Here is a 13,247-nt window from a genome sequence, read left to right on the forward strand (position 1 = left end):
TTAATATTCACATCCTTCAGCAGAAGTGAGAAATGTGATTTTATTTTGTGCAGTGTCGCGGACCCTCCGAAATCTACTGGGAATGATGAATACCTCGCACAGTACCAATGTGATGACGGTGGAGACAAGGAGAAACCAAGAAGATCAGAAGAATGTGACGTCATTTGAAAAGAAAACGTTTTGTACGGCAAAGAGTCTTGTGAGCCTGGTGAGAAATTGCGGCAAACTTCCTCTCTCAAGTCACTGAATGTAGCTCTAAAAACCTTTGTGCCTCAGCTGTTACAGGGATATGCCAAGATACAAAGGACGAGACTAAAAACACTGACAAAGAGCATTACCAAAGCAAGAGGGAACATGCTCCTCCTGAAGAGAAGGAGAGTCAAAAAGCAGATCCTTCCAGCAAGAGAAGGATAAAGTTGAATACAAAGAATACAAACTTGAGCTCCTGATTGGCTTCATGCTGAACTCTGTGCTGTTCTTGTCCTAATCTTGGTCTCTCCGTAGATAATATGGTTTAAATCCAAGTAGAATCATGCGATGAGGAAGATCTGACTGCAACAACTTCAACATCTAAAATCAAAGGTTACATTTTCCGTGATTTTCTTCCTGAGCAGAAGTGTGTAGTACTCCTTTTATATTAATGTAGAGATTATTTCAAACAGTCTTGAAGTGCTTGATGACTTAACAGTCTGCAGATTTATTATCAAATCAAAAAAAAAACAACTTGGTAGACTATTTTTTTCCCAGTTTTGAATGACCACTAGGAAGAAGGTTGTTCCGGCATCAAACAGGATCTTGGCTTCACCCGGACAGGCACTATCACCAATTCTCAAGCCAGTTTTTAAAAGATTAGTAGCGAATATTTTACGAGTTGTGCAGAAGATTTGCCCGCATGCACAGCTTGCATTAAAGGAGGACTGACAGCAAGGTATAACCACAGCATCCACTTCTTTATAATTTTGCTAAAGCAAAAACTTGTGGTTTGTGCAATCAACTTAAACCTTTTAGACATAACAATGGTAGAATTTTATTATTTGCATGTGCATGTCTTTCTTTTGGGCATGTCTGGAATATAACGCATAGGTTTTATTCTGGATTCGAAACTGAAATGCCAAATGGAAGCTCTGAATGACTCAATACACAGTAAAGGACGATGCGTTCTCTACTGAAGCATCCTGCTTCTGACGGCAGCTAAGATAATTAGCATTTGTAGAGGTTGACTTGAGGTTTGAAGTATAAGGCACCTATTTTTCTTTAAAAAATCAAAACTCAGATATTTGGAGGGGAAGCATTTCTAGGTCAATGTTTCTAATTCCTTTCTGAAGAATGTCAGGACCAGGATACAAGTATAACTGGTCTAAGCTAAATATTGTTTTAGCTATCATCATTTTTAACCAGTCTCCTAATTTAAACGTTTGTGGATCATACTATACACGTGCATGTGAGATCAATTAGCATTGATACTTACTAGATGAATGGAATTCTGTGGCCATCACATCCTTAATCCCCGTGCTTTCATTGTGGGAACCTCCTCCAGAAAGAAATGGTCTTGTTTTTTTTTTTTTTTTTTTTTTTTTTTTTTTTTTTTTAGCTATTTAGCAACTGTAGAAATTGTTCGTAATCTCCTTTATTCTAAGGGGGAGAAAAAAATCACCAAGAGTAACGTACCTTATACGTACACATCAGTGGGACTTAGTACAGCTTTGTAGGGCCTTGTGCCATCTCCTTAGATCTGTGGTGGGATGAACTCTAGGAAATAGCTTTCAGTGTGTGCTCTCAAATGAAGAAAGGCTTTTGGCACTGATTTAGAAGCTGTATTAATGTAAGAGAAAGAGACAAAGGCTATTCAGGAAAGTTAACAAACAGCTTTTGCCTTTCAGACCATTTCAATCCTATTTTACAAGATGATATGTTCGACAGTGATGACGATGCATCCTTGTTTTCTGGAGATGAATTAAAAGATGGAATGCCTGACGGACCAGAGAAAAAACGCCTCTGTTTCAGCAGGTAAAGAAAGATAGATCCCTGTTATGTTTAAATTCTCAGGTCTGCTGAGTCTTTGTAAACAGTTCCAGCTGTTAAAAGTGCGAGGGGTGGTAGACGAAGGGGTAACATCAAGTTTGTGTGTTGAAGGGGTGCTTGGTATTCACAAGAAGAAAGGGTGGAGGGACTAAAGTTGTAATGAAGTTGCTCTGAATGACCAAACTGAAAAGCCCAGGCTTCTCTTCGTAAGCCAAAGTGATCCGTAGACTACCAGAACACGTTGACTTAATCCATGGCATTCTTTGAAAGACTCAAGACCACATAAATGTGCTGTCTGTCCTTTTAGCTAAAAATACCCCAACTTTATGGGTTTGTGTTGCCACCTTTTGCCCTTCTGTTTCAAAGTACTTGGAACATCTGTGTGTCTATTCAGCACCTCATTTATAAACTTGTTTTCTTAACTCTTGTTCTAGGAGTGCTTTCTGCGAACCAACATCATGCCGGCCCCGTCTGCTAATAGTAGGAAAAGAAGGGTACGGCCAGGTTTCTTACGTGGCACCCGCGGTGTTGCACGCTTTGGAGAAGTTTCCTGTTCACACCCTGGACCTTTCTGTTCTGCTTACACACGTTGCACCGCCAGAAGAAATCTGCGGACAGGTACCTTTTTTTTTTTTATTCTCATCGGATTCACTGACTGTATGTAAAGGATCAATCGAGTTGCAAGTAAGGTGAGCAAAATTCATTGGTAATGGAGGTGGCCTTGTTTTAATGTGCTGGGATGTTTGCTTCTGTCTGAAAATCCCCTTTTCTTTTAGACAAAACCACAAACAATCTGGATGTTGTACATGTCCACATTTTCCATACCCAATTTTACAGTGAGGCTGTTGCTAGCAGCTCAGGAAGCTGGGCGGTGTTGCTAATAAACATCTCTTTGTGGAAAGAAATGCTGCTCATGTCACTGGGATCCAGAAAGTAGTTTTCATTGCCTCCTAAGACTGTGTGCTCCCAGTAGATGGCTGTGTATCAGACTGCATGTCGGCTACTTTTTGTAGCCTTCTTTTAAATTATATTAGTAAGGCAACCAAGGTTTGGGGCTTCTGTTTCTTTTGTTTTCACACGGACATACACAACTTGTGCTGTTGCAGTATGTGCAATAAAAGCATTAACATTCAGAAAACACTTCATTTGCATGGTGATGTGGTTTTAACTAGAAAAAATGAACAGATTTGGTGTTTTTACTTTTAGGCAGGAAATCCATTTTCTTGTTTGGCATCACTACCTTAAAATATTTTTACCTTTAGTGGAAACGTTTGAGAGCCATACAAGTAAGGACAGACATGTTACACGACTGAATACTGATGTGTCCCATAAGAGGGACATTTCCTTTCTTTGTTATGCAATGATTGTGGCTGTGGCCATATAGCTACGGTGTCTAGCCACTGCCTGAATATATCCTTCCCATCTTCTGACTAGAGTTCTCCAAATATGATAATCTGAAAGGGTGCACAGAGAAATTCCTTATGTGAAAGGAACAAATCTCTCCTATTCAGAGTGCACTGTACAAGTTAGTCAGGAGCGTGCTCTATTGTATGGAGAGAGAGAGAACTTAAGGAGTAATTATTCAAAGTCCAGAAATTACCTTGAGCTTGTTGTGGCTTCTCAGGAACTGTTTCTTCTTTCTAATTGTTGTGAAACCACTGCTGAGAGAGATCCATATAGTTGATATCCTCCTCTCTATTTTGGATGTATAAGGATGCCTCTGAAGCTAGAAGGGGTAATAGGCCGTCGTGATGGTGGTAGCACACTGTTTGCTAAATATTACTAACCATGTATTACAAATTATTTATTTTTATAGTAACAGAAAGTGTTCTTAAGCTTTCATTTGTGCTGACTGCTATTTTGTCTTTTTTTTTTTCTTACTAGGAAATTAAGAAAGAAATCTCAGCCTTCTGCTCTGACAAGTAGTCTTCAACATACTTAATTTTTACTCTCCAGAGGCTTTTGTTGCACACTGTTCTGTTATTTGTAAACAATTTAGGAATGTTCTATTATTTGTAAACAATTTAGTAAATACTATCTCATATAGGTATATGAAATTTCATATATAGGTATTTTAAGATATTTTAGGTCAAATAAATTTCTTTTTCTTAAATATATTTAAGTACTTTTATTTGATATTTTTGTACTATATATGTAGCTCTCTATTTATTATCGTATATATATATATGCATGTATATGTCTATGTATATAGCATGATAAATAGCAAGCTTGGCAGAAGGAATGGAATATACACAGTCTTCTGAAATCACAGGACATGACTTTCATTTCCATTACACAACACCTTAATTTTCCATCTTCTTTTTATCAGAGCTACTGCTGACAGTGCCTATGTAACACTGTAGATTTGAACGTCTTTCGGATACTGCCAATACCTCTTTTTAAAAGAAAATAACTGAAAACTGGATAGACTTTTAACGTACTCTGTCAGCTATTCAGAATATATTTTTCTGAAGTAACTTGTGGTGCTCTTTATTCCACTGGACACTACATAAATGTCTTAAAAGAAACCTGTTATAAATTCGCTCAGTCCCAAAGTAGGGTTAAATAAAAAATAGGATTTATTAAAAGAATAGAGGTAAGCAAACAGCGCTGGGTGCACCGGGAGTCTCCGCTCCACCAGGACGCACACCAGTTACATCAAGTAGCTGATTTTTATGCTCCTAGACTAATACATATTCATTACTACTTCTAAAAAATATAGGTTATTATAATTAGCTTCCGGGATCCAGTCCCTCCTACTGGAGCATGCGCATCAGTCTCCGGTGGTCCCTCTGGTGGTCTCTAGGGGTCTTTCATGCTAAAGGCTCGTAGTCTTCCTCTCCAAGTTTTTTTTCGTGTCCTTCCCCTTTGCACTCCTTGGCAGCATGTCAAGTTTACACATCGTCCCCTGCAAGTCTTGTCTCCTAGCCGTCCTTCAGCTTCTTTTTTTTCTTCTCCTTAATCTCCTGGCCACCTGGCCAGATATCAGAGGCTTGCATAGTGTCCCATTCAGAAGCCATAACAGTCACTAGTTGTTAGCAGTTGTTCTGAAACCCCCGGACATCAAAGACTTCAAAGAAAAAAAACATACAAACACAAATAGCTCTCTTACTGACACTTCACGAGTAGTTAAAACATTCCTCATGGGCTATTCACAGGGACAGTCACACCTATAGTAGTGCTAAATCAATCACGAAGAAGACAAAAAAGGCTGTAACTGTTCGAAATAGGAGTTTGGAACAACAAAAGCAAACAGGTTCATAGATTTGAGGAATATTTTCTGAAGACTTGATAAATCGACTAGAATGAGGGGGAGACTGGGACACACTAGGAGGAACTACATCTGTGGTTCAGGAATTAAATTGCCAGTGCAGGACCCGGAGGCAGACAGGACTGCTCTTTATTGACACAAATTGTTAAAACATTTCTCACAAACCTATATATGAAATGAAAATCCTTCAGAAACCTCTTAGTGCAGTTTAGTGCAGGAGGTATTTATATGTCCTATAAAAACCTGTAAACCTCCTTTACCTTAGTGCAGGAGGTATCTTTTTTTATAATTTACTGATAGCACCTTAAAGGGCTTTCATAGTATTAACACTCTAGAGAAAGTATGTGGGAGAAACACTTTCCACAAACACAAGATTTTTGCCTATTAAAAGTAAACGACACAAACTGAAGCAAAGTAAGATTTGCTTATTGCAACTTTCTAATGCAAAGCTAAGTCTTGCTTCTAACAATGACAGTGTTACTGATACCAGAGAATGCCATTTTAATATGGAAAACTAGTTACAAGAAAGCCTTATTGTTGAATAAATTGTTTTCTACTGACCTGGAGATAATTATATATATTTATTTTCATAAAAATGAATATATTGCTGGTGATAAATATATTTAAATAAACAGAAAGCAATATTCTGTTTGAAGGATACCTCTTCAAACCAGCAGAGAAAAATTTCTCTGAATTTCACAGATATTTAAGTTAAGGCAGGAAAGGTTTAATTTTTTTGAAAATAAGATTCTGTATCAGCTGTGCTAAAATATGCCGCAGGATATGTTGCTGTTGTGTTGTCACATCTCGTACACAACACCTAGTGATGGTGAATACGTAACTGTGCAATCTCTATGTCTGTTTTTCTTATTAAGAAAACTGAAACACACATATGTAGCTTTTTAGCATCTGTCCCAATATCAGTGTAGTATTAAGAATTTTTTCTTTCATGTATATTGTTTGGATATGTAGTAATAAAAAGTGAGCCACCATCTGTTTTGTTGTTGTTGTCGTTTTTTAATCTTACACTTAAAACTGTATAAACTTTAAAAAAAAAAAAAGTTTGTGAGCAGCTTACCCCATTCTTGTTGTCTTGGTTATAAGTCAAAGGCAAACACAGGAGGAAGAAAAATATATATTGAAAATTTACATTTTAATGTATTATTACACTGAAAAGGTAATAAAGGAGTCAACCTCATTTTTCCTTAAATTATTCTTCAACTTGGTTAATGTCACAGATTTTTAGAACCACAGAATCATAGAACATCCCAAGTTGGAAGGGGCCCCTAAGGATCATCGAGTCCAGCTCCTGGCACTACACAGGTCTACCCCAAAATTCAGGCCATGTGACTAAGAGCACAGTCCAAACGCTTCTTAAACTCCGACAGGCTTGGTGCAGCGACTGCTTCCCTGGGGAGCCTATTCCAGTGTGCAACCACCCTCTCGGTGAAGAACCTCATCCTGAAGTCCAGCCTGAATCTCCCCTGCCTCAGCTTGACACCATTCCCTCAGGTCCTGTCACTGGTCTCTAAAGAAAACAGATTGGTGCCTGCCCATCCACTCCCTCTCCGGGTACAGAACTGGCTGGAGGGCTGTGCCCAGTGGGTTGTGGTTAATTAAGTCCAGCTGGTGTCCCATTACAAGTGGTGCCCCCCCAGGGGTCGGTACTGGGGTCTATCTTGTTTAATACCTTTATTGATGACCTAGATGAGGGGATGGAGTGTACCCTCAGTAAGGTTGCAGATGACACTGTCGTGGTTCTGATGCAGTGGGCAGCCGAGCTCCAACACAGCCGCTCTCTCACTCCCCCTCCTCAAAGAGGAATGGGGACAAAATATGTGAAAAGGGATCAAAGGTTGAGATAAGGACGAGAAAATCACACAGTAATTATTGTAACAGGCAAAACAGACTCGGCATAGGGAGATAGTAAGATTTACTGCTTATTACTAACAAGCTAGAGAAGTGAGAAACAAAGGAAAGAAACCAAAAGCACCTTCCCCCCCCCCATCTACCTCTTCCACCTCCTCCCCCCGAGCGGCACGGGGGAATGGGGGTTATGGTCAGTCTACAATGCTTCTCTGCCACTCCTTCTCGGTCACTCTCGTCCCCTGTGCTGTGCGGTCCCACCCACGGGACGCAGTCCTTGATGAACTGATCCGACGTGGGCTTCCCGCAGGCAGCAGCTCTTCCAGAACTGCTCCAGATATGGGTCGGTACCACGGGGTCCATCCCTCAGGAGAAACTGCTCCAACCTGGCTCCCCCATGGGCAGCAGCTCCTGCCAGGTCACCTGCTCCTGCGTGGTCTCCTCTCCACAGGCTACATGTCTGGCCCAGAATCTGCTCCGGCAGGGGTCTTCCACAGGCGGCAGCCTGCGACGGTGCAGGGCCACCTGTTCCACTGTGGTCTCCTCCAGGGGCTGCAGCGTGGAACCCTGCTCCACCGTGGTACTCCATGGGCTGCAGGGGGACATCCTGCTTCACCATGGTCCTCACCACAGGCCGCAGGGGACTTCTGCTCCGGCGCATGGAGCACCTCTCCCCCTCCTTCACTGAGCTTGGCGCCTGCAAGGCTGTTCCTCACTCCTCTCACTCTCCCAGCTGCTGTGTGGTGCAGTGTTTTTTTTTCCTGTCTTAAATATGCTCTCACAGAGGCGCAAAACAACATCGCTTATTGGCTCAGCTCTGGAAAACAATGGGGCCCTTCCCAAACATGGGGCAGGTTTTAGATCCTTCTCACAGAAACCACCCCTATGGACCCCTGCTACCAAAACCTTGCCACATAAACCCACTACAGACACCAAGCTGGGAGATAGTGTCGACCTGCCTGAGGGTAGGGCGGCCCTTCATGGGCCCTGGATAGGCTGGACTGCTGGGCTGAGTTGAATGGGGTGAGGTTTAACAAGGCCAAGTGCCGGGTCCTGCACTTTGGCCACAAGAAGCCCATGCAATGCCATAGGCTTGAGGCAGAGTGGCTAGAAAATTATGAAGAGGAAGGGGACCTGGGAGTGTTAATCGATGCTCGGCTGAACAGAAGACAGCTGTGTGCCCAGGTGGCCAAGAAGGCCAATGGCATCCTGGCCTGCATTAGAAATAGTGCAGCCAGCAGGAGCACGGAGGTGATTGTCCCCCTGTACTCCGTTCTGGTGAGGCCGCCCCTCAAGTGCTGTGCTCAGCTTTGGGCCCCTCAGTACCAGAAGGACATCGAGGCCCTGGAGCGTGCACAGAGAAGGGCTACAAAGCTGGGGAAGGGCCTGGGACACAAGTCCTGTGAGGAGCGGCTGAGGGAGCTGGGGGTGGTTGGTCTGGGGAAGAGGAGGCTCAGGGGAGACCTCATTGTACTCTACAACTTCCTGAAGGGAGGTTGTGATGAGGAGGGGGTCAGCCTCTTTTCTCAGATAACTAATGATAGGACTTGAGGAAATGGCCACAAGTTGTGCCTGGGGAGATTTAGATAAGATATCAGGAACAACTTTTTCTCTCAGAGAGCAGTCAGGCACTGGAACGGCCTGCCCAGGGAGGTGGTGGAGTCACCGTCCCTCACGGTGTTCAGGAAGCGCCTGGACAAGGTGCACGAGATATGATTTAGTAGCTTAATGGGTAGTAATGGTAATAGAAGGATGGTTGCACTAGATGATCCTGTGGGTCCTTTCCAACCTTGTGTTTCTATGATTCTTTCCTAAGGAAGCTGTAGACTGCGATGAGGTCTCCCCTCAGCCTGCTCCTTTCCAGGCTGAACGGGCCCAGTGCCCTCAGCCACTCCTCATATGTCTTCCCCTCAAGGCCCTTCACCATCTTCGTAGCTCTTCTCTGGACATTCTCCAACAGTTTAATGCTCTTTTTGTACTGTGGTGCCCAGAACTGCACACAGTGCTCGAGGTGAGGCCACACAGCGCAGAGCAGTGCAGGACAATCACCTCCCTCAACCGACTAGCAGTGCCGTGCTTGGTGCACCCCAGGGTATGGTTGGCCCTCCTGGCTGCCAGGGCACACTGCTGGCTCATACTCAACTTGCTGTCAACCACAACCCCCCTAGATCCGTCTCTGCAGGGCTGCTCTCCAGCATCTCATCACCCAGTCTGTACATATAACCAGGGTTGCCCTGTCCCAGGTGCAGGACCCGGCACTTGCTCTTGTAAAACTTCATGCGGTTGGTGATCGCCCAGCTCTCCAATCTGTCCAGATCTCTCTGCAAGGCCTTTCCACCCTCAACAGTCAACAACTTCAAGTTTAGTGTCATCAGCAAATTTGCTCAAAACACCTTCTAGTCCTACATCCAAATTGTTTATAAAAGCATTGAAAAGAACTGGCCCTAAAACGGAGCCCTGGGGGACCCCACTGGTGACCAGCCACCAGCCTGATGTAGCCCCATTTACCATAACCCTCTGAGCCCTACCCGTCAGACATTGTTCTCCCATCGTATGATGTTTTTTATCTATGCTTGACATTTTTAATGGGATTGTGTATATGGTTTGCTTCTCTTGTTCTCTAAAATGACTTTTTGAGAAATCCTTTATATAATAAACATGAAGTTGAGGAATCACAGGCAAGACAGGTGAAAATAACTTCTGAGGTGCTCAAAAGAGTACGCACCATAAAAATATCCATTTGTGCTTCCTAGCTTCTTTCCTCATCTGTTATAAGTGCATTGTCATCTTTCTCCTGTGACTGCATCCTACAGGGCTGAGTTTTTGGGATGCTAGCTAGCACTCCTGAGCACATTGCTTCAGGTTTCTAGGCCAGTCTAATAAGCGTCTTCCACCACTGAGGCACCAGTATGAATATGAACCGGTCCTTTTTGTTAGAATTGTAGGGGTTGGAAGGGACCTCCAGAGATCATCGGGTCCAACTCCCCTGCCAAAGCAGGTTCCTTAGAGCAGGTTGCCCAGGTAGGCATCCAGACGGGCCTTGAATATCTCCAGAGAAGGAGACTCCACAACCTCCCTGGGCAGCCTGTCCCAGTGCTCCGTCACCTTCACTGTGAAGAAGATCTTCCGCGGAGCTTCCTGGGCTCCATTTTGTGGCCATTGCCCCTTGTCCTGTCCCCACAAACCACTGAAAAGAGGTTAGGTTCTTGTGAACATTTGAAGGAAAAGAGGCTGGGTAACTCATTTCTCACACACACACACACAGAGCAGAGCTGCAGGTAGCACAGCCTCTGCACGCTCAGTCCTAGGCCTCGCAGTTTGTAACTCATCTGGGCACCTTAAACCCCTTCTCCTCAGGCTAGAGCCTCAAGGTTTTTTAGTATTTGTGAATTCAGTTCGTCTTTATCAGTGCCTCTGCTACAATACAGGATGGGACCCCGTTTATCTCATCCCCCTCGTTTGAAATGTTCTGCCTGAGCCAAATGTCCCTGTGCATGCTGTCAGCCTGCCAGAAACCCCTGTCCCCGAGGCACAGCAGTGAGGCCTTGCCCTGCCACCGGCCTGCCCTGCCCGACTGGTGGCAGCAGGGTTAGCGCCATTCCTGTCCTTCATTTTACTGTGATCCTCTTCTTATTTTGAAGGCAGATGTGGCTGAAGTGTGCAAATCCCTGAAGCAGTACTGTAACTAATTTTATGGCTTCTTTAGTGCCATCCAAAACAAAAACAACAAAACCCAACACCAAACAAGCAACTCCCCCTGATGGAGCAGTCTAAAGAAAGGATGTTAAGCAATACAGCATTAGCCTGTGCTTTTGTCAGTGTTTCCACTGCCAGGTTGTCTTCCTAAAGGAACCAAGCTTTGGCATGGAAAAAAAAGTAAAAATAAAATCTTGAAACATTTCCAAAGGGCTATGTGATGGGGTGACAATGGGAGTTAAAATGACTAACAGCGCTGCAAATTTTGGCCCCAAATCCCGTAAATGTTGCCAGGCAGCAGCAGCTAAGGTGTGAGCATTTCTCAGGAGGTGCCAACTGCCCATGGGATCGATAAGGGCACATGCACACACATTACGTGCAAATAATTACTAGATGACTTTTAGATGCTGGGCGCTGCAGCATGAGTAATGGAGGTCAGTAATTTCTTGTCAGCAGCAGATTTTCTTGAAGGAAAGGTTTTAAGACGTGGCTCATACTGTGGTGGGGAAGAAATCTTTCTGCATTAATCACGAACTTGTCTTTTTCATGAATGTATTCTGCTGGAGGTAAGTACACTCTGCCAGACTGTCTAAAGCAACCAGAAACAGCATTTGATTTCCAGAGGAGGTGGAAATCTGAATAGAAAAGGACACAGGTTTTCTGAGGGCCTTCATTTTAGTCCCTCTCCCTGAGCACGTGTAAACCCTCAAAGTCTCTTGGAGCAGGACACTGGTGGAGGAAGGCAGTCCCAGCCCATTTCTCCCAGCTGCCATGCCAAGCAGTGCAGAGGCCACGGAGAAAGCCCTAAATGAGGGATTAAGCATCTAATTCCTCCCAGTAAAACACCACTGGTTCATATGGCAGGTAGGACACTGTAACCCCCTCCAGGTCCCCTCTTCCCACCCTGCTGCTGGGACCAACGTGGGGGGAACACGGTGCTGCTACCCCGGTCTAGAGCCAGGCTGGAGGCACTTGGCCTTCCTCTTCTCTTCTTCCTCTGCACCTCAGGACCGAGCTGCTCGGGCTCTGTTTACTGTGTAGCAGCTCCCTGGAACAAGGCATCTGAAAACATCTTCTGGCTAGACACATACCTTAGCATATTAGAAGGTATTTTTAGTACTTCTGGCAGAACGGATCAAACTCGGCTTTCAGCTCTACTAATAGAACCCTGTGGACTTTGCTGGCATCACCTCGTATTCGTACCGAGGTAGCAGCTGAGCAAAGTTTACTAAATAGTTGTGTTTACTTCACACGAGACAAAAAAAAAATAAGTAGAGAAAAACACCAGTGGCGTTCCTGACGTACAGCAGGCTGGGGTTTTTGTGCTAGGAGCGTGGCTCAGGCTGGTAGATGCTCCGTTTGCTGAAGAAACAGCAGCACACAGCAAGGGCAAAACACGCCGAACATTGCTGCCCGAGTTTGTGATGACCTTGTTTTTGCACGGGGATAAATATAACCACGACCATTTCATACAGCAAAGCACTCTATGATGAGTGCATGAGTACAGTGTAAATAGCCTTACTGATTACAGGAGCTATAAACACGGGCTGGAAACCCTTGTTCCCCCCTGCAAGTCAGAAGCCATGGCAGCGGAGGGAGGTTTTACAGCTAAATCGTTAAAAGCCGTGGCAGAGTGGTTTTTCTGGAGGGCTCTGAGTGTGAAGCTGGTGCTCTGCCACCCGACCAGCCATGCCGAGGCGGTGGGAAGCGTGCCACCACAATTACAAACTTGGAAGGGGGGAAGGCTGAACTAACCACCATATTCTTACCGTGTAGGCTGGTTAAAAAAAAAAAAAAAAGTAACATATAATGATTCCTGCCTTATTGCAGTGTTTGGCTTCCAGATATAGCCCTGCATAGGAAGGCAGGTATGAGGTTGGAGGGAGCCAAATGAGCATTTCCTGCTTTTAAGTCATGTAATGTCAAGAATCTGGCCTGCTGGAAACACCCTGCTCATCACACCCAGCAATGCCACCTCCCTCGGGCCTGGCGAGCACCAGTCCACAGCTCAGGTCCTTTGCGTGCTGATTTTCGGCGGCACGAACCCGAGCTCTGTGTGCCTCCCGCATGGGAAGCGGCTTAGCTCCCCCAGAAACTCAGGGACTTGCCAGAGGCCTTAGATAAGTAGGCAAGATTTGTTTTAGCTGCCCTCAGCATCCAAGGTATTTCCTACTGTAAGAATAAGGAAACATTGAGGACGCTTCAGCTGCCATATTTGTTTATCTTAGGTCAAACTGGGGAGATTTTCCAGAACCGCTGCTGCAGCTGCGCTTTGAGAGGCTGCCCTTCCAGCGAGTGCTTCTCTGCTGACACCATGATGACAAAAAACCCTCGCTCAGATCTTCGCCGAGCTCCAGGGGCAAGGGCGCAGGCAGCTGCTGAGCAAAGCTGT

The sequence above is a fragment of the Netta rufina genome, assembly GCF_964035555.1.
Source record: "Netta rufina genome assembly, chromosome: 33".
Classification (NCBI taxonomy): domain Eukaryota; kingdom Metazoa; phylum Chordata; class Aves; order Anseriformes; family Anatidae; genus Netta; species Netta rufina.